General features: G+C 37.7%; 1 protein-coding gene across 4 annotated transcripts in view; it reads left to right on the top strand.

Annotated features, from left to right (window-relative positions):
• GMPS (guanine monophosphate synthase) overlaps positions 1–21533 on the top strand; it is a 102885-nt gene that overhangs the window by 16849 nt on the left and 64503 nt on the right. The gene's annotated exons all lie outside the window — the stretch shown is intronic.

Consider the following 21533-nt stretch of genomic DNA (forward strand, 5'->3'; position numbering starts at 1 on the left):
TTCTAGTTTTCATGAAGTGCTACTTATTTTTTTAAATTTTGTCACTGTGCTTTTGTTGTCATATCTAAGAAACATTTCTTAATTCAAGATCCTGAAGAGTTTGTGCAATTGCCTATGCTTTTTAAAAGTTTTATAATTTTAATTTTTATATTTAGGTCTTTCATCTGTTTTAGCTAATTTTTGTATATGCTATAAGGCAAGGTACCAACTTCATTTTTTAAATTTGTGGCTGTCCACTTGTTGCAGTACTGTTTTTTGAAAAAAATATTATTTTACTTTTGAATGACCTTGGCACCCTCCTCAGAAATCAGTTGACCGTTTATTTTTGGACTCTAGTTCTGTCCCATTATCTGTATGTCTATCCTTTTGCCAATATCACATTGTCGTCATTTTGTAGCTTTGAAATTGGGACATGTGAGTCTGCCAGCTTTGTTCTTCTTTTCTAAGCTTGTTTTGGCTATTCTGGGTCCCTTGACTTTCTGTATGAATTTTAGGATAAGCTTATCAATTTCTGCAAAGGCTTTTGATAGAGATTACATTGAATCTGTGGATCAATATGGGGATTAGTACTATCTTAACAGTATTAAGTTTTCTGACACATACATGGGATGTTTTCCCACTTATGTCTAAATCTTTCAGTAGTGTTACATAGCTTTTTAAGTATAGGTTTTGCACTTCTTTAGTTAAATTGTTTTATTCTTTTTGATGATATTGTAAGTGGAATTTTAATCTTAATTACATATTTGGATTGTTTTATTACAAGTGTATACAGTTGATTTTTGTGTATTTATTTTGTATCCTACTACCTTACCAAACGTTTTTATTCTAATAGTATATTAATGGAACTCTCAGGATTTTCTTTATATAAGATCATGTCATCTGCAAATAGAGATAGTTTTACTTTTCCTTTCCATTCTGGATACTTTTAATTTCACTTTCTGGCTTAATTGCCCTGCCTAATACCTCATACTTTTGCATAGAAGTGGTGAGGGCAGAAGTCTTTGTTCCTGATCTTAGTTGAGGGGAAAGCATTTAGTCTTTACCCATTAAGTATAATGTTGACTGTGGGGTTTTCATATATGCTGTTTATCAGATTGAGGGCATTTCCTTCTGTTCGTTTGTTGATTGTCTTTATTATGTTAAGATGTTGGATTTTTGACAAATGCTTTCTCTGCATATATTCTGACCATCATATGGTTTTTGTTCTTTATTGTGTGGATACGTTAGATTAATTGATTTTGGGATATTAAACCAAACTTGCATTCCTGGGATAAATCTCACTTGGCCATGGTGTATAATCCTTTTTTGTAAGTTGCTGGATTTGGCTTGTTAATACATTTGTTGATTTTTACATCTACATTCATAAGAGATAATGGCTTGAGGACTTCCCTGGTGGTCCAGTGGTAAAGAATCTGCCTTCCAATGCAGGAGACACGGGTTCGATCCCTGGTCATGGAACTAAGATCCCACATGCTGCAGGGCAAATAAGCCTGGGCGCCACAACTGCTGAGCTCATGTGCCACAACTAGAGAAGGGAAAACCTGCACACCCCAATTAGAGAGAAACCTGCACGCTGCCACGAAAGATCCTGTGTGCCACAACTAAGACCTGATGCAGCCAAAATACGGAAAGAAAGAGATAATGGCTGGGAGTTTTCTTGTGATGTCTTTGGTTTTGGTATCAGGACAGTACTCTGGCTTCATAGAATGAGTTGGGATACCATTCACTTTTTTTTTTTTTTTTTTGGCTGTGCCCAGTGGCACGTGGAATCTTAGTTCCCTGACCAGGGATTGAACCCGTGACCCCTTCAGTGGAAGCCGGGAGTCCTAACCACTGGACCACCAAGGAATTCCCTACCATTTACTTTTTACTAAACTTGCTTTGTGTGATCAGTTTTTGGACTGAGACCCTAGTTTACATTTTAGTGGATCATTTTCATATTAATGCATTACTGTATTGAACTGTGAGATATGTTCCTTCCAAGTCCAACATCTGATTGGGTAAAATAAGGCACAAGACTTAGAGAATCACACTGAAGAAGATAGCTCTTTTGGAGGTAATTGGTATACTTCGAGTGGATGTAGCTTGGGTTAGACTAAAAATTTTTAGGGATAAAAGTATAAACTTTTAATGGATGATTAATCAATCCACATAAGTGGATTTAACTTGATAGGCTTTTGGTTTTGAAACATGAGTGGCTCTTAGGTTTGAGTGAGTGTTGGCCTTGTTATTGACACCATGGCAGAGCTTGACCATCCAGTGCCCCTGAAGGCTGAGGGTAACAGTTGCTTATTGTAACATTGTCTTTCAGTTTGTGGAGAGAAATGGTAGTTTGAAAAAGGTCACAAATAGGTGATTTATTTTGCTTGTTTTTGTAGAGGTAAAAATGTACATGTAGTGAAGTGCACAGATCTTTAAGTGTACAATTCGAGTTTTGACAAACATATATCCCCATGTAACCCCTACCCCAGTCAAGATACAGAACATTTCCATCCCTCCCAAAGTTCCCTCATGTCACTTGGCAATCAGTTCCTCCACTCCTTCAGCAGCAGCCACTGTTTTGATTTCTGTATCTATACATTAGTCTTGTTTGTTTTTGAATTTTATATCAGTGGAATCATACAATGATTTTGGCTTCTTTTACTCACTATAACGTTTTTGAGATTTATCAATGTTGTGTGTATCAGTAGTTTGTTCATTTTTTTTTTTTTTTTTTTTTTTTTTTGCGGTACGCGGGCCTCTCACTGTTGTGGCCTCTCCCGTTGCAGAGCACAGGTTCCAGACGCGCAGGCCCAGCAGCCGTGGCTCACGGGCCCAGCCGCTCCACAGCATGTGGGATCCTCCCGGACCGGGGCGTGAACCCGTGTCCTCTGCATCGGCAGGCGGACTCTTAACCACTGCGCCACCAGGGAAGCCCTCCCCTACATTCTTTTTTTTTTTTTTTGCGATACGCGGGCCTCTCACTGTTGTGGCCTCTCCCGTTGCGGAGCACAGGCTCCGGACGCGCAGGCTCAGCGGCCATGGCTCATGGGCCCAGCCGCTCCACGGCATGTGGGATCTTCCCGGACCGGGGCACGAACCCGTGTCCTCTGCATCGGCAGGCGGACTCTCAACCACTGCGCCACCAGGGAAGCCCCCTACATTCTTATATATTTCTGCTATATATGGCCAGGGAAAGCAGAATCATAATTTGTTATTGATTCATAACCTGCCATGGATGCTTTGGTGTTAGACAGCTTTTAAAAATTTCACTTTAGGTAGTATTAGAAACATTTTCAGAAAGACAAGTGATGCTTACTTCTTGCGCAGGAGTTTGTGGGTGAGCTTGGCTGAGCTTCACTACTCTTATCCTTTGCTTGGATTAATAAGTAGGCTCTTGGTGTTTTCATGATGATGGCAGAAGCACAGGAGACAAGGAACATAGCTTGGTGCTTTGTGACCACCTAGAGGGGTGGGATAGGGAGGGTGGGAGGGAGGGAAACGCAAGAGGGAAGAGATATGGGAACATATGTATATGTATAACTGATTCACTTTGTTATAAAGCAGAAACTAACACACCATTGTAAAGCAATTATACTCCAATAAAGATGTAAAAAAAAATGGCTTAAGGCTTGGCACACTATCACTTCTGCCCTCATTACATTGGCAAAAGCAGGTCTCGTGGTTCAGCTCAGGGTCAAGAGTGATACATTCTGCCTATAATAGGACAAACTGCAAAGTGGCATGACAAAAGGCATGGATATAAGGAATAGTGAAGAATTAGGGCCAATGTAGTCTGTTACGTATGGAAAATTTCAAAACATGCACAAGTAGAGCAAAGAGTATAATGTCTCTGTCACTTACCTCAGTAGTTATAAACATGTGGTCAGTTTTCCTTCACATACGTTTACTTAGTGCCTCATAGTAAGTTACATATGTCTGTAAATCATATCAGTGTTTTCTTAGGCCAGTGTCTCAAGGCAATAGAAATAAAAACAAAAATAAACTAATGGGACCTAGTCAAACTTACAGGCTTTTGCACAGCTAAGGAAACCATACACAAGATGAAAGGACAACCTACAGGATGGGAGAAAATATTTGCAAATGATGCAACTGACAAGGGCTTAATTTCCAAAATATACAAACAGCTCATACAACTCAACAACAACAAAAAACAACCCAATTGAGAAATGGGCAGAAGACCTAAATAGACATTTTTCCAAAGAAGAAATACAGATGGCCAACAGGCACATGAAAAGATGCTTAACATTGCTAATTATTAGAGAAATGCAAATCACAACTATAGTGAGGTACCACCTTACACCAGTCAGAATGGCCATCATTAAAAAGTTTACAAATAACAAATGCTGGAGAGGGTGTGGAGAAATGGGAACCCTCCTGCACTGTTGGTGGGAATGTAAGTTGGTGCAGCTACTATGGAGGTTCCTCGTAAAACTAAAATAGAATTACCATATGATCAAGCAATCCCACTCCTGGGCATATTCCAGATAAAACTCTAATTTGAAAAGATACATGTACCCCTATGTTCATAACAGCACTATTTACAGTAACCAAGACATGGAAGCACCCTAAATGTCCATCAACAGATGAATGGATAAAGAAGATGTGGTATATATACACAATGGAATATTACTCAACCATAAAAAGAACAAAATAATGCCATTTGCAGCAACGTCGATGCAACTAGAGGTTGTCATACTAAGTGAAGTAAGTCAGAAAGAGAAAGAACAAATACCACATGATAACAATTATATGTGGAATCTAAAATATGACACAAAAGAACTTATCTACGAAAAAGAAACAGACTCACAGACATAGAGAACGGACTTGTGGTTGCCAAGGGGGAAGGGGGGTTGAGGGAGGGATGAGTGGGAGGTTGGGGTTAGCAGATGTAAGCTATTACATGTAGAATGGATAAACAACAAGGTCCTACTGTATGACACAGGGAACTATATTCAGTATCCTATGATAAACCATAATGGAAAAGAATATAAAAAAAGAATGTATATATATGTATAACTGAATCACTTTTTTGTACAGCAGAAATTAACAACATTGTAAATCAACTCTACTTCAGTTACAAAAAAAGAGTTACATATGTCTTGTCTCTATTTTAGTAGGTTAAGATTGATCAGTTGATTCAGGGTGTTGCCATCTTATTCATCTGTTATCAAATTTCTCATCAGTCTTTAATGATTTTAATAGCCAACACCTAGTTCAGTGCTTCTCACAGATCTGCAATAAAGATCGAGTTTTTTTTTTTTTTTTTTAAGATCGAGTTTTTAAAAAACATTTCCAGTCCTACCATGACTGCTGTTTTTATAAAATACAATAAACTTTTAGACAAATGAAACTTAAAACTCTAAGACATAGAAAATAAAAGCCCCACATTTTTATTATAGATTCAAGGAAATAAAATTATTGTCAACTTGTTATATAAGTTTATGAATGCTTATATAAAATTTATGTACCTTTTGTTATTATGAACTGGCAACAGTTTGCATACCAGCACTGATCCTTTTGTGGACCACAGTAGCCTTATATACATTATTTTATGAGAGATAGCAAAATGATGATACTCTAATTCTATTCTTTCTGGAACTGTTTATAAAGAACTTTCTTTCACTTACTGCGTGGTTACTTATGGCAGAGTTGATACTAGAAAGGCAGAATGCATGCTTGATTCCTTTCCTAACTTTGACCAATTTTGTGCATAATTTTTTCAAGTTTTATTAACTCATTATTATTTTCAACAAAGTGTAGTTCAGGCACATGTTACAGTAGAAAGGGCAAGATGTAGAAAGGAGGTTGGGTTTATGAAGTATAATAGTTGTATCTTGAAAAGTGGACCATGTGCTAAATACTTGTGAAATTGTGACATTCTACGTTTAAACTTTAAAGTTTTTCTTAGGAAAAAATGTATAGACCTAAGCTAAAATTACTTCTTAAAAGGATTTTAGGAAAAGTAATTAAAGGTAAAATTGTGTCTGTTCACAAACTCAGTATATTTAGGAAGAGAAAGCCCTTTGATTATCTTTCATCTCTGCATGAAAAGTATCATCTAAGGTCATCTTTAGTATACTGATAGTATGGGGAGATGAACTGAAGAGAGGCTGTTTAGGTATATAAATCTATAATATTCTTTCTATTTCTTTGTCTCTTTGCAAAGAACCTTTGGTTCTTGTTCATGTGAACAGGCAACACACACTTGAATCACCATCCAAAGAAGTATTTTTTGTTAAAGTAGTAGATCTCAGTCACAATTGGAATGCAGAGTCAGTCAGAAAAACTAAAGGTCAATATAAAGAAAAAATCTGTGAGGAGTATAACTAAACAGATAAGCATGGACATGGTTCAAAACTTTTCCTTCTAATATTTTAATGGTATGACAACAGTTGTTACTGAATGTTGTTTCTGTGTGTGTGTGTGTGTGTGTGTGTGTGTGTGTGTGTATGTACATTGCCAACTTTTAGAAGTAGGATGGTTTGGGCTAATTAAGAGTGGGTTAGATTTATCTAGAGATAACCTTGATCCTCTGTTGGCTAATGCTCATCATCAAATGGGAAAAGTAGCTATAATAAAACTTTTAAGGATTGAAAAATCATGAGGTAAAGAATAGTGTACTTTGATTTTAGCCAACGGTGCCAAGTTTTCTTTTTTTTTTTTTTCCAAGTTTTCTTAATTATTTAATTTAAAACTGGCTACATAAGTATAGTTTGTCAGCCAAATAACATTGCTATAGCTTTCTGGAAAGACTCTTTTAGGGTCATTGAAATCCAAGGGGAAAATATATAATTGATTTCAAAAGGTTTAAAAATTGGAATTAGAAATTGTAACACTGGAATAAATTTTTATTTCCCCTGAAGTTGGAAAATAAAGGTAATAAACAGTTGTGTGTTTATTTTCTTACCCAGTGATCATATGTATCAATTAAACCCATTAGAACTATATTTAGCATTAGAACTATATTTAATTTACCTGAGAAGTTGAAATTCCTCAACCATTTCCACGGTTAGAGTTTGTGTACATGGGGTCTGGCTGTCTTTAAGTGGGTGCTAGTAGTAGTATCTGAATCCAAGCTAAACCGCTTTTTAATTCATTGATTTAGATAGTACATTCAGACTGTTCATTATGGTCAGGAATAGTGCCCACTTGAACTTGAAAGGAGCTGTTGGCACCCTTACACATAAGGGGAGAAGAAGATTTGGAATGACTTTGAAGAATCAAGAGACATATTTGTTTATTCAAAAGAAGATGAAGTTGTAATCAGAACTACTACAAATTGGTTCAATAAAGGAGAAGAAATAATTAAATTAAAAGCAATATGGAATTCATAGTAGCATGATCCCAGATAGCATGTAGAAACAAAGCAGGAACATTGAATAACTACTAGCTTGAAATCTCATTAGGGAAAAGTGTTTCCTCAACGTATGAACTCATTAACAAACCAGGAGCAGTAAAAGGCTAAGACAATGCTATATGTCACTAGAGACTTGCATTTCCCAAACCTGTTGAACACTGAAAACTTAAAAAAATAGTAATTTATTGAAGATATTTACTAAAGAGGTCTATAGGTTGCATACTTAGATTAAACAAGATAGAGAAAAATGAATGCAGACGAATTGAGTGATCAGAATTTTTGCTTATAATGCTACAAATGTATTGAAATTATAAGAAAAATGGAACAAAACTTAGTGATCTTAATTTAGGCAACATGAAATAGTCGATGATAAGTAAGTGCTGCTTAAGCAGATGTATGACATCATTTCCTAAAGGCATTTAATACATTTATTATGTAAAATGAACAATTATATAACTGTCACCTGTATTCAATAATTGCACCTAGAATTTTTAATATATATTTCAGAGACTTAGGCTTTTTTAGAACTTATATACTACTTAGGTATAGATAAAACATATCTATATATCTATTTATATGAAATAAATTAGTTCTAGTATTTCTAAACTTTCTTCATGTTTAGCCTGACTCTTCTGAATTACTTTTTCTTTTTTTTTTTTGCGGTACGTGGGCCTCTCACCGCTGCGGCCTCTCCCGTTGCGGAGCATAGGCTTCGAACACGCAGGCTCAGTGGCCATGGCTCATGGGCCCAGCCGCTCCGCGGCATGTGGGATCTTCCCGGACCGGGGCACGAACCCGTGTCCCCTGCATTGGCAGGCGGACTCTAAACCACTATACCACCAGGGAAGCCCCTGAATTACTTTTTGACTTGAGTTGTCCAGGTTCTGTTTTTCCACAGATCTCTTATTCCATCAAGAATTTTGATGATTCATTATTCCTTGTGAGTACTCAGTTACTTCCGGGATTTTTTTCCAGGCCACTGAGAATTCATTCTGGAATTTTTGATGCTAGCACTCCTTTGTTCTTACCAGAAGATGTCAATGGAAGTTTTTCAGGTAATAACCAGAACTCAGTCCTTCTTCAAATGGTTTTTATTTTTATTTTTTTAAATAAATTTATTTATTTATTTTTGGCTGCGTTGGGTCTTCGTTGCTGCACGTGGCTTTCTCTAGTTGAGGTGAGTGGGGGCTACTCTTCGTTGAGGTGCATGGGCTTCTCATTGCGGTGGCTTCTCTTGTTGCAGAGCACCTAGGCCCACCTAGGCGCACGGGATTCAGTAGTTGCAGCACACAGGCTCAGTAGTTGTGGCACAAGGGCTTAGTTGTTCCACGGCATGTGGGACCTTCCTGGACCAGGAATCGAACCTGTGTCCCCTGCATTGGCAGTTGGATTCTTAACCACTGCGCCACCAGGGAAGCCCTTCAAATGTTTTTTAAATGTTTTGCTGACTGAAGTGTTACGGGGTTGCACTTGTCCAGGCATACCATTACGAATAAGAAGCCACTACACTTTCCAGGGATCTTACTCATTCTTACTGTTCATCGAATGCATAGAGAAATGGCGTACTTGGTGAGATACATAATGCTCCAGCATGGCTATTCTAGATGACTTTCAGCCATGCTCACCTGTATTTCTTTCCCTGAACTCTTGGGGCATCTTTCTGCTCTAAGGGAGATTTCCTGAGAGATTCTGGGATCACTTTCCCTTAAAGGATTTTATGTCAAATTGTACATAACTATGACCATGGCAGTGACAGCTTTGTCATTGGGCTAATGGAAAATTTAAGATATAGCATGATTTCAGAGATGTTTGATTTCCTTTAGTTGACATGTTTGAGATTGATGCAGAGAGGACAGCATACTACTCTGTGGGACTGTGGAGAGTTTAAAAGAGCAGTTTAGGCTAAAGAGTAGACAAAGCCTCATAGGACTTGGAAAGTATTTTGGACTTTATTGAACTTTATTCTAAGGGAAAGTCACTATAGGGTTTTAAGCAGGGGTAGGACTTGAATCAGATTTTTGTTTTCTTTCAAGCACACAGTCATGTTAACCAAGTGATCAAAGTCAGTATTACCAATAGTGGAACAAAGTGACATTGTGTCCTTGCCATTGTATGACATCAGGAGAAGGCAGTGTAAAATCATCACCAATGTAAAATTGTTGCCAAAAAGAAATGTTTATCTAGAGTCTAATCATGAGAAAGGAAACCCATCCTGGTTGTGGGTCATTCTACAAAAAGCTACTCTGAACTTTTAAAAATGTCAGTGTCATGAAAGACCATAAAAATGTGAAGAGGTGAATAGTTCTAGATTAATGTGTTGCAAAATGTGTGGTCTTCAATAGCGTTCTGGAATTAAAGGAAAAAAAAAAGCCATAAAGGTATTTGTGACATTTGGGAAAATTTGTGTATAGATACTAACAGTGTTAAATTTCTTGGGTGTGAAAAAGGTATTGTAGTTATGCAGGGGAATGTTCCAATTTGTAGGAGGTCCATGATGAAAAGATGTTTGGGGAGTGAAAAATCTACAATTTACTTTCCAGTTGTTCAGGGGAAAAAGTATATATATAGGTAGAAATAAACCAAATGTGGCAAAATGTTACTAATTGTTCAATTTAGTTGGAGAATGCTGTTCATTGTACCATACTTTCAACTTTTTGTACGTTCAAAAGTTTTCAAAATAAAAGGAGGGTATAACAAGCATATGGTAAGGTCAGGAGCTATAGTCTCTTTGTTTTTTTTTTTTTTTTAGTCTCTTTGTTTTAATCCTTTAGTTGTAGGCTCAAACTTCATTCAGCATTGTATGTGAGGTGATGGGCTCTTATGAAAAATCTTTGGTGAGGTTGATTCATCTAAAGTACCTGAAATGTTGGATAATTTTGTGAAGAAACTGTACTATTTTTTTAGTTATAGATGTGGTGAGATTAGATAGATAAAAGTCAAATTTCCAGTTGTCTTTTGGTAATGAAAGGATTATTCTGAGTAGTTGAGAATCTCAGATCACTAAAATGGGTGTGGGTGGGTATTTTTAAAATCTTTCTTAACCCTAAAACTTTTAATTTTATTTCAACAATTGAAGGCTTCTAATTTGAAAGGGCTTTTTTTTTTTTTTTTTTTTTTTTGCGGTACGCGGGCCTCTCACTGCCATGGCCTCTCCGGTTGCGGAGCGCAGGCTCAGCGGCCATGGCTCATGGGCCCAGCCGCTCCGCGACATGTGGGACCTTCCCAGACCGGGGCACGAACCCATGTCCCCTGCACCGGCAGGCGTACTCTCAACCACTGCACCACCAGGGAAGCCCCAAAAGGGCTTTTAAAGGCAATTACACGAATAAGTTTAGTATTGATGAAATTCAATTTCAACAATCGTTTATATAGTATAATAGTTCTTTTCTTGGAGACATCAACAGAACATTATTTCACTCATGATGGAAACTTTTTAAAGTAATAAAGCTTACCCCTTTTAAGTACCAAAATATTAAAAAGTAAAATAACTTTGAAGGTAGTCTTCCAGAAATATAATGCATATTTAACCACTTTCCTTCTGCAGTGCTAATTATTTTGGGGTTTGAAAAGACTTACATTTTAGACCTATCCCCAGGCAACTGGCATTTTCTTCATCTGTAAAACAAATACATTATGAATAAGAAAATATGTAAGACACCTGAAATAAAAGGTACAGACTCTTAGTTCCCTTCTTTTGCTTTATTTAAAAAATATTTATTGTAAAATAAGACACATGTAAAGAAAACTACACGCAACAAATGTGTAGTTGAGTGAGTTATAAGTTTTTAACCAATATATTCAAAGGGTTTTTTTCTTTAAAGCCAAATAATATTGTTGAGAGTATGTCTTGGGATTGGTTGTTCTGGGTTTATAGTCTAATTTTGATTCATATTCTTTCATGCCTTGCAGGATTTTAATACCTTTTCGCTTATTTAGAAATAGCACATTTCAGTTTTCATCTGTTGTTTGAGTTTGTATTTCTGTCTTGCTCGCTTTAGAGATATTATTCTATTCCTTATTTCCTTTTTTCCTTTTGGTAACTTTGTATGGAATTTAACTTCTATGCTTACTGATTCTCTTCCATGCAAACTTAATTTCTTGCATTTTACTTTTAAAAAATTTTTATTTTATATTGGAGTATAGTTGATTAACAATGTTCTGCTAGTATCAGGTGTATTTCTTGCATTTTTTTTTTTTTTCTTTTGGCTCCCCACATGGATCTTAGTTCTGGGACCAGGGATGGAACCTGTGCCCCCTGCAGTGGAAACATGGAGTCCTAACCACTGGACCACCAGGGAATTCCTAGTATTTCTTGCATTTTTAGAATACCTTCTAAATTTTCAGATACTTTCTACAAATTGATAGAGCTCCCTCTTCTGTTAAAATCATGGCAGTTTGTTTTCTGAGCATTCCTGGCACTGATTCCTCCCCACACTTTAGTCTGGCCCTTCTGTTTTCCTTATCTTATTTTTTTTTTGAATTTTATTTAATTTATTTTTTTAAACAGCAGGTTCTTATTAGTCATCAGTTTTATACACATCAGTGTATACATGTCAATCCCAATCGCCTAATTCATCACACCCCCACCCATAACCCCCCACGGCTTTTCCCTCTTGGTGTCCATACATTTGTTCTCTACATCTGTGTCTCAGTTTCTGCCCTGCAAACCAGTTCATCTGTACCATTTTTCTAGGTTCTACATATACGCGTTAATATACAATGTTTGTTTTTCTCTTTCGGACTTGCTTCACTCTGTATGACAGTCTCTAGATCCATCCACGTCTCAACAAATGACCCAGTTTCATTCCATTTTATGGCTGAGTAATATTTCATCGTATATATGTACCACATCTTCTTTATCCATTCGTCTGTCGATGGGCATTTAGGTTGCTTCCATGACCTGGCTATTGTAAATAGTGCTGCAATGAACATTGGGGTGCATGTGTCTTCTTGAATTATGTTTTTCTCTGTGTATATGCCCAGTAATGGGATTGCTGGATTATATGGTAATTCTATTTTTAGTTTTTTAAGGCCCCTCCATACTGTTCTCCATAGTGACTGTATCAGTTTACATTCCCACCAACAGTGCAAGAGGGATCCCTTTTCTCTACACCCTCTTCAGCATTTGTTGTTTGTAGATTTTCAGATGAAGCCCATTCTAACTGGTGTGAGGTGATACCTCATTGTAGTTTTGATTTGCATTTCTCTAATAATTAGTGATGTTGAGCAGCTTTTCATGTGCTTCTTGGCCATCTGCACGTCTTCTTTGGAGAAATGTCTGTTTAGGTCTTCTGCCCATTTTTGGATTGGGTTGTTTGTTTTTTTAATATTGAGCTGCATGAGCTGTTTATATATTTTGGAGATTAAGCCTTTGTCCGTTGATTCATTTGCAAATATTTTCTCCCATTCTGAGGGTTGCCTTTTGGTATTGTTTATGGTTTCCTTTGCTGTGCTAAAGCTTTGAAGTTTCATTAGGTCCCATTTGTTTATTTTTGTTTTTATTTCCATTACTCTAGGAGGTGGATCAAAAAAGATCTTGCTGTGATTTATGTCAAAGAGTGTTCTTTCTATGTTTTCCTCTAAGAGTTTTATAGTGTCTGGTCTTACATTTAGGTCTCTAATCCATTTTGAGTTTATTTTTGTGTATGGAGTTAGGGAGTGTTCTAATTTCATTCTTTTACATGTAGCTGTCCTGTTTTCCCAGCACCACTTATTGAAGAGACTGTCTTTTCTCCATTGTATATCTTTGCCTCCTTTGTCATAGATTAGTTGACCATAGGTGTGTGGGTTTACCTCTGGGCTTTGTATCTTGTTCCATTGATCTATGTTTCTGTTTTTGTGCCAGTACCATACTGTCTTGATTACTGTAGCTTTATAGTATAGTCTGAAGTCAGAGAGTCTCATTCCTCCAGCTCTGTTTTTTTCCCTCAAGACTGCTTTGGGTATTCGGGGTCTTTTGTGTCTCCATACAAATTTTAAGATTTTTTTGTTCTAGTTCTGTAAAAAATCCCATTGGTAATTTGATAGGGATTGCATTGAATCTGTAGATTGCTTTGGGTAGTATAGTCATTTTCACAATATTGATTTTTCCAATCCAAGAACATGGTATATCTCTCCAAGAACATGGTATATCTCTCCATCTGTTGATATCTTTAATTTCTTTCATCAGTGTCTTATAGATTTCTGCATACAGGTCTTTTGTCTCGCTAGGTAGTTTTATTCCTAGGTATTTTATTCTTTTTGTTACAGTGGTAAATGGGAGTGTTTCCTTCATTTCTCTTTCAGATTTTTCATCTTTAGTGTATAGGAATGCAAGAGATTTCTGTGCATTAATTTTGTATCCTGAAACTTTACCAAATTCATTGATTAGCTCTAGACATTTTCTGGTGGCATCTTTAGGATTCTCTATGTATAGTATCATGTCATCTGCAAACAGTGACAGTTTTACTTCTTCTTTTCCAATTTGTATTCCTTTTATTTCTTTTTCTTCTGTGATTGCCGTGTCTAGGACTTCCAAAACTATGTTGAATAATAGCAGTGAGAGTGGACATCCTTGTCTTGTTCCTGATCTTAGAGGAAATGCTTTCAGTTTTTCACCAATGAGAATGATATTTGCTGTGGGTTTGTCATATTTGGCCTTTATTATGTTGAGGTAGGTTCCTTCTATGCCCACTTTCTGGAGAGTTTTTATCATAAATGGGTGTTGAATTCTGTCAGAAGCTTTTTCTGCATCTATTGAGATGTTCATGTGGTTTTTCTTCTTCAATTTGTTAATATGGGGTATCACATTGATTTGTGTATATTGAAGAATCCTTGCATCCCTGCGATAAATCTCAGTTGATCATGGTGTATGATCCTTTTAATGTGTTGTTGGATTCTGTCTGCTAGTATTTTTCTGAGGATTTTTGCATTATATTCATCAGTGATACTGGTCTATAATTTTCTTTTTTTGTAGTATCTTTGTCTCATTTTGGTATCAGGGTGATGGTGGCCTCATAGAATGAGTTTGGGAGTGTTCCTTCCTCCGCAGTTTTTTGGAAGAGTTTGAGGAGGATGTGTTTAGCTCTTCTCTAAATGTTTGATAGAATTCACCTGTGATGCCATCTGGTCCTGGACTTTTGTTTGTTGGAAGATTTTTTTGTTCTTTTTTTTTTGCGGTATGTAGGCCTCTCACTGTTGTGGCCTCTCGTTGCAGAGCACAGGCTCTGGATGCACAGGCTCAATGGCCACAGCTCACAGGCCCAGCTGCTCCGCAGCATGTGGGATCTTCCCAGACCGGGGCACGAACCCATGTCCCCTGCATCAGCAGATGGACTCTTGACCACTGCGCCATCAGGGAAGCCCCTGTTGGAAGATTTTAAATCACAGTTTCAATTTTGTTACTTGTGATTGATCTGTTCATATTTTCTATTTCTTGCTGGTTCAGTCTTGGAAGGTTATACTTTTCTAAGAATTTGTCCATTTCTTCCAGGTTGTCCATTTTATTGGCATAGAGTTGTTTGTAGTAGTCTCTTAGGATGCGTTGTATTTCTGCGGTGGCTGTTGTAACTTCTCGTTTTTCATTTCTAATTTTATTGATTTGAGTCCTCTCCCTCTTTTTCTTGATGAGTCTGTCTAATGGTTTATCAATTTTGTTTAACTTCTCAAAGAACCAGGTTTTAGTTTTAGTGATCTTTGCTATTGTTTTCTTTGTTTTTATTTCATTTATTTCTCCCCGAGCTTTATGATTTCTTTCCTTCTGCTAACTTGGGGTTTTGTTTGTTCTTATTTCTCTAGTTCCTTTAGCTGTAAGGTTAGATTGTTTATTTGAGATTTTTCTTGTTTCTTGTCGTAGGCTTGTATAGCTATAAACTTCCCTCTTAGAACTGCGTTTGCTATATCCCATAGGTTTTGTATTGTCGTGTTTTCATTGTCACTTGTCTCTAGGTATTTTTTGATTTCCTCTTTAATTTCTTCAGTGATCTCTTGGCTATTTGGTAATGTAGTGTTTAGCCTCCATGTGTCTGTGTTGTTTATGTTTTTTCCCCTGTAATTCATTTCTAATCTCATAGCGTTGTGGTTAGAAAAAGATGCTTGATATTTTTTCAATTTTCTTAAATTTGCTGAGGCTTGATTTGTGACCCAAGCTGTGATATATCCTGGAGAATGTTCCGTGTGCACTTGAGAAGAAAGTGTAATCTGCTGTTTTTGGATGGAATGTCTTATAAATATTAATTAAATCTATCTGGTTTAGTGTGTCATTTAAAGCTTGGGTTTCCTTATTAATTTTCTGTTTGGATGATCTGTCCATCTGTGTAGGTGAGGTGTTAAAGTCCCCCACTATTGTATTACCGTCGATTTCCTCTTTTTCAGCTCTTAGCCATTGCCTTATGTATTGTGCTCCTATGTTGGGTGCATATATATTTATAATTGTTATATCTTCTGTTTTATTGATCCCTTGATGATTATGTAGTGTCTTTCCTTGTTTCTTGTAACATTCTTTATTTTAAAGTCTATTTTATCTGATATGAGTGTTGCTACTCCAGCTTTCTTTTGATTTCCATTTGCATGGAATATCTTTTTCCATTCCATCACTTTCAGTCTGTATGTGTCCCTAGGTCTGAAGAGGGTCTCTTGTAGACAGCATATATATGGATCTTGTTTTTGTATCTATTCAGCAAGCCTGTGTCTTTTGGTTGGAGCACTTAATCCATTCACATTTAAGGTCATTATCGATACATATGTTCCTATGACCATTTTCTTAAATTGTTTTGGGTTTGTTGTAGGTCCTTTTTTTCTCTTGTGTTTCCCACTTAGAGAAGTTCCTTTAGCATTTGTTGTAGAGCTGGTTTGGTGGTGCTGAATTCTCTTAGCTTTTGCTTTTCTGTAAAGCTTTTGATTTCTCCATCGAATCTGAGTGAGATCCTTGCTGGGTAGAGTAATCTTGGTTGTATGTTCTTCCCTTTCATCACTTTAAGTATATCATGCCACTCCCTTCTGGCTTGTAGAGTTTGTGCTGAGAAATTAGCTGTTAACATTATGGGAGTTCCCTTGTATGTTATTTTTCGTTTTTCAATAATTGAAAAGCAGCAATTATTGCTGCTTTCAATAATTTTTCTTTGTCTTTAATTTTTGCCAATTTGATTACTATGTGTCTTGGCGTGTTTCTCCTTGGGTTTATCCTGCCTGGAACTTGCTGCGCTTCCTGGACTTGGGTGGCTATTTCTTTTCTTATGTTAGGGGAGTTTTCAACTAAAATCTCTTCAAATGTTTTCACGGGTCCTTTCTCTCTCTCTTCTCCTTCTGGGGCCCCTATTATGCGAATGTTGTTGCATTTAATGTTGTCCCAGAGGTCTCTTAGGCTGTCTTCATTTCTTTTCATTCTCTTTTCTTTATTCTGTTCCGCAGCAGTGAATTCCACCATTCTGTCTTCCAGGTCACTTATCTGTTCTTCTGTCTCAGTTATTCTGCTATTGATTCCTTTTAGTGTAGTTTTCATTTCAGTTATTGTATTGTTCATCTCTGTTTGTTTGTTCTTTAATTCTTCTAGCTCTTTGTTAAACATTTCTTGCATCCTCTCGATCTTTGCCTCCATTCTTTTTCTGAGGTCCTGTATCATCTTCACTATCAGTATTTTGAATTCCTTTTCTGGAAGGTTGCCTATCTCCACTTCATTTAGTTGTTTTTCTGGTGTTTTATCTTGTTCCTTCACCTGGTACGTAATCCTCTGCCTTTTCATCTTGTCTATCTTTCTGTGAATGTGGTTTTTGTTCCACAGGCTTCAGGATTGTAGTTCTTCTTGCTTCTCCTGTCTGCCCTCTGGTGGATGAGACTATCTAAGAGGCTTGTTCAGGTTTCCTGATGGGAGGGACTGGTGGTGGGTAGAGCTGACTGTTGCTCTGGTGGGCAGAGCTCAGTAAAACTATAATCTGTTTGACTGCTGATGGGTAGGGCTGGGTTCCCTCCCTGTTGGTTGTTTGGCCTGAGACAACCCAACAGTGGAGCCTACCTGGGCTCTTTGGTGGGGCTAATGGCAGCCTCTGGGAGGGCTCATGCCAAGGAGTACTTTCCAGAACTTCTGCTGCCAGTGTCCTTGTCCCCATGGTGAGCCACAGCCACCCCCCGCCTCTGCAGGAGACCGTCCAACACTAGCAGTTAGGTCTGGTTCAGTCTCCTATGGGGTCACTGCTCCTTCCCCTGTGTCCCGATGCGTACACTACTTTGTGTGTGCCCTCCAGGAGTGGAATCTCTGTTTCCCCGAGTCCTGTCAAAGTCCTGCAATCAAATCCCACTAGGCTTCAACGTCTGATTCTCTAGGAATTTCTCCTCCCGTTGCTGGACCACCAGGTTGAGAAGACTGACATGGGGCTCAGAACCTTCATTCCAGTGTGTGGACTTCTGTGCTATAAGTGTTCTCCAGTCTGTGAGTCACCCACCCAGCAGTTATGGGATTTGATTTTGCTGTGATTGTGCCCCTCTACTGTCTCATTGTGGCTTCCCCTTTGTCTTTGGATGTGGGATATCTTTTTTTTTTTTTTTTTTTTTGCGGTACGCGGGCCTCTCACTGTTGTGGCCTCTCCCGTTGCGGAGCAACAGGCTCCGGACGCGCAGGCTCAGTGGCCATGGCTCACGGGCCCAGACGCTCCGCGGCATGTGGGATCCTCCCACACCGGGGCACGAACCCGTGTCCCCTGCATCGGCAGGCGGACTCTCAACCACTGCGCCACCAGGGAAGCCCTGGGATATCTTTTTTGGTGAGTTCCAGTGTCTTCCTGTCAATGATTGTCCAGCAGCCTATTGTGATTCTGGTGTTCTCACAAGAGGGAGTGAGAGCATGTCCTTCTACTCCGCCATCTTGGTTCAGGCTTATCCTATTAATTTTGATTCTCATCCTAGCAGTTGCTCCTTATTGTGAGCCCTGACCCAGAAGGGAGTCCTGGCCTGTCAGTTTCAAAGGTTTAGGGGAATTAAACCCTTAGGTTCTCTTGCTGCCTCTGCTCCATTGGCGTGGCCACACCTCCTCCCAGTGCAGCTGCTGTTCTTAAATTGGCCCCTGTGCCTTTTAGCTACTACCTGTTGGCCATTGTGGAATTCTCTGGTTTTCTTTAATGATTCCTGGTTGCTTCCCACACAGATGCTGTAACACCAGGGATTGTGGCTCTGGCAGTTCATTCCCACCAGCTTGTATTTTGGGGTTCTTGGAGGAATAACTTACCATTTAGTTATATATGTCTTGGGTTCTGGTTTTGATATCCGGTGGTCAGTGATATGAGGAGATTCAGGAGGATCCAAAAATGATGCCATTTCCATATTTATAGTATCTGCAAGATTCTTTTGCTTTATTCTTAAATAGGGTGCTGAATATGGTTTAGTTTTTACTTAACATTCTTGCTATCATAAAAGATATGAACGTTACTTACTTTATTATGATGACTTCAGGTCACCTGAGAGGGATAGCCTTCGTCTTTAGTTTTAAATCAATTTTATAAATAGATATAATAGGTTTTTCTGTCTTGTGATGTTGAATTTCATTTGTCTCAACTAATGGTGTGACTAATGAGCTATTTTTCTCTTTAGGGTGCTCTTTCTAATCCCTTGAGGGTTTGGAAGCCTAATGATCAGACTTTACAACTCTGTGTGAAGTAAGAGTAAATAGATTCAAGGTTTTCAGGGAATGAAACTTTTGCTTTTATTACTGGTGACCTTTTTGCTTTTCCCTGAGTTGTTGAAGCTTTTTGCTGGATAGGCAAGTTGATAGCTGAGGTAGAAAGAAGTGAGGCAAGGATTCAGTGTTTCCTCAGTGATCTCTGATGTCATTTGATTGAACAGCTTTAAAACGTGCTAAGAAAACTATAAAATTTTCTTTTAAAACTAATTTATTTAAGAAAAAAATGGTTGATTTAAAGAAATAGACAGTCCTCACTGTGTGATAGTAAAATGATCGTAAAAATGGACTTGCAAGCTGAAACCATGCAAAGCAATCATATAATCAATGGGAAAATTATGATGGTTTTGTGACGTTTTAAAATTTTTTGTTGAAATATTCTTACTGTTAATTATAAAGAATAGGGAAGTAGTGAAACTACTATTTAGTATAACTTAAAACTTTAGAAACATTGAGAATTGTGCTTTATTTCTTTTTATTTTTTTAATTTAATTTAATTTTTTTTTTTTGCGGTACGCGGGCCTCTCACTGTTGTGGCCTCTCCCCATGCGGAGCACAGGCTCCGGACGCGCAGTCTCAGTGGCCATGGCTCACAGGCCTAGCTGCTCCGCCTCATGTGGGATCTTCCTGGACCGGGGCACGAACCCGCATCCCCTGCATCGGCAGGCGGACTCTCAACCACTGCGCCACCAGGGAAGCCCTATTTCTTTTTAAGCTACTCTTGATAAGTTTTTTACACAGTGCTTCCCTTCACATCTTTTCTATGCTTTGATGGCTTTCAACATTTTATCCTTTGCACTTTGAATGTCATGAAATATCTCCAAGAGTTTCTTTAATTTGTAATTTGAAGTATTTTCTCAGAGTGACTTCCTCTGGGACATTGTTATCTGTTTTATCACAACCACTCATTGATGTTGATAAGTTGCCTTCACTAAGTTCCTCTGAGTGCACATCTAGAAGGGCTTATACTGCAGCAGTGTCAACCTTGCCACAGCCAGCCATTTCTTCTATAATTCCATTTACATTGGATTCGAAATTCACTTCCAGCATATCACTTTTAATTTCTTTGGTGCACTTTCATCTTTGTTGATTATCCATGTGTGTAAGATGCCATGTGAATTTATCACTGGGCAACAAGAAGGCAGCACAATTGTACTCTCGGCTGTTTGTTGTGCAGTGACTAATCACCAGTAGACTTTGAGAGAAGGGACACGATTGGCTATTGATCATGATGTTCGTCTTATTTATGTGATGATTTGTGAACTGACGAGCAACTTTATGTAATTATTATATGTTAATGTATGTTAACTGAAATTGGAGCCATGATATTGGGGACTGTTTGTAGTTAACTAAACCCTGGTATAAAGCATGGCATGAAATTCTTGCGTATCAGAATCATGCAAAGTGAGAACTCTGCCTGTAATATGAGAAAACAGGTTGTACTTGGATTTGGTGAAAATTGTGAAGGTGATAATGGACCTAAATCTGAGACATTTACACAATAACATAGTGGTCTTTAAAAAGTACTTTATTCTTTACAAAAAAATAAATTTAAAAAACTTTTAGATAAATTCCTTAAAGGGGAATGTGTATGTATATACGTATACTAAGACTAAGGGTAAAGGTCTGAAGGGAGAAAGTTTTAGCATTTCTTGCATTAATATATTCTATAAACTTCTGTTTTCTGTGATCTGATTATTCTACATTGCTTGATATTCTTATGATTATAACCTTCATTTTGTGATCTGAGGAATTCTTTCTGGCCTATGGTTGACTTCCTCTCACAAATCCTCCTCTGTAGATGCCTGTGATCGTTGCTTTTTCATTACTGCAGTGAAGAAGTGTTAGTGGTGTTGTGAAGTCTGCATTTCTTTTTATTTACTTTTTAAAAAAATATTTATGTATTTATTTATTTATTTGGCTACGCCGGGTTTTAGTTGTGGCAGATGGGATTTTTGTTGTGGTGTGAGGAATCTTCAGTTGCAGCACGTGGGATATTTTGGTTGCGGCATGCAGGCTGTTAGTTGTGGTAGGCGGTATCTAGTTCCTTGACCAGGGATGGAACCTGGGCCCCCTGCATTGGGAGCGTGGAGTCTTAACCTCTGGACTACCAGGGAAGTCACAGTCTGCATGTATTTATTCACTTAAATGGAGAGGGAAGAGGGATGAAAGTGTTACACAGATGCCTAAGGGGCTGGCTTAAGATTTTTTTTTAGTGTGCAAATTTTACAACTGGAGGGGGAAAAACTACAAAAATATGTGTATTGTAAATATTTGAACATACTGAAGAGCATAAAGGAAAATTTTAAATCACCTACTATAATTCCATTAGTACTCAGATACTGCCTCTGTTAATATTTTGGTGTATATCTGTCTATACATTCTTTTTCATACATGTACATACATTGCACTTTTACACAAAATGTTTTAAAATGAGATCATATTGTATATGCTTCCTCCAAGTGGATTTACAGAGTACATACACATTTAAAGCTTTTTCTTATGTAAAATAAACAAAAACAGAATCGA

The sequence above is a fragment of the Phocoena sinus genome, chromosome 4 (assembly GCF_008692025.1).
Source record: "Phocoena sinus isolate mPhoSin1 chromosome 4, mPhoSin1.pri, whole genome shotgun sequence".
Taxonomy (NCBI): Eukaryota; Metazoa; Chordata; class Mammalia; order Artiodactyla; family Phocoenidae; genus Phocoena; species Phocoena sinus.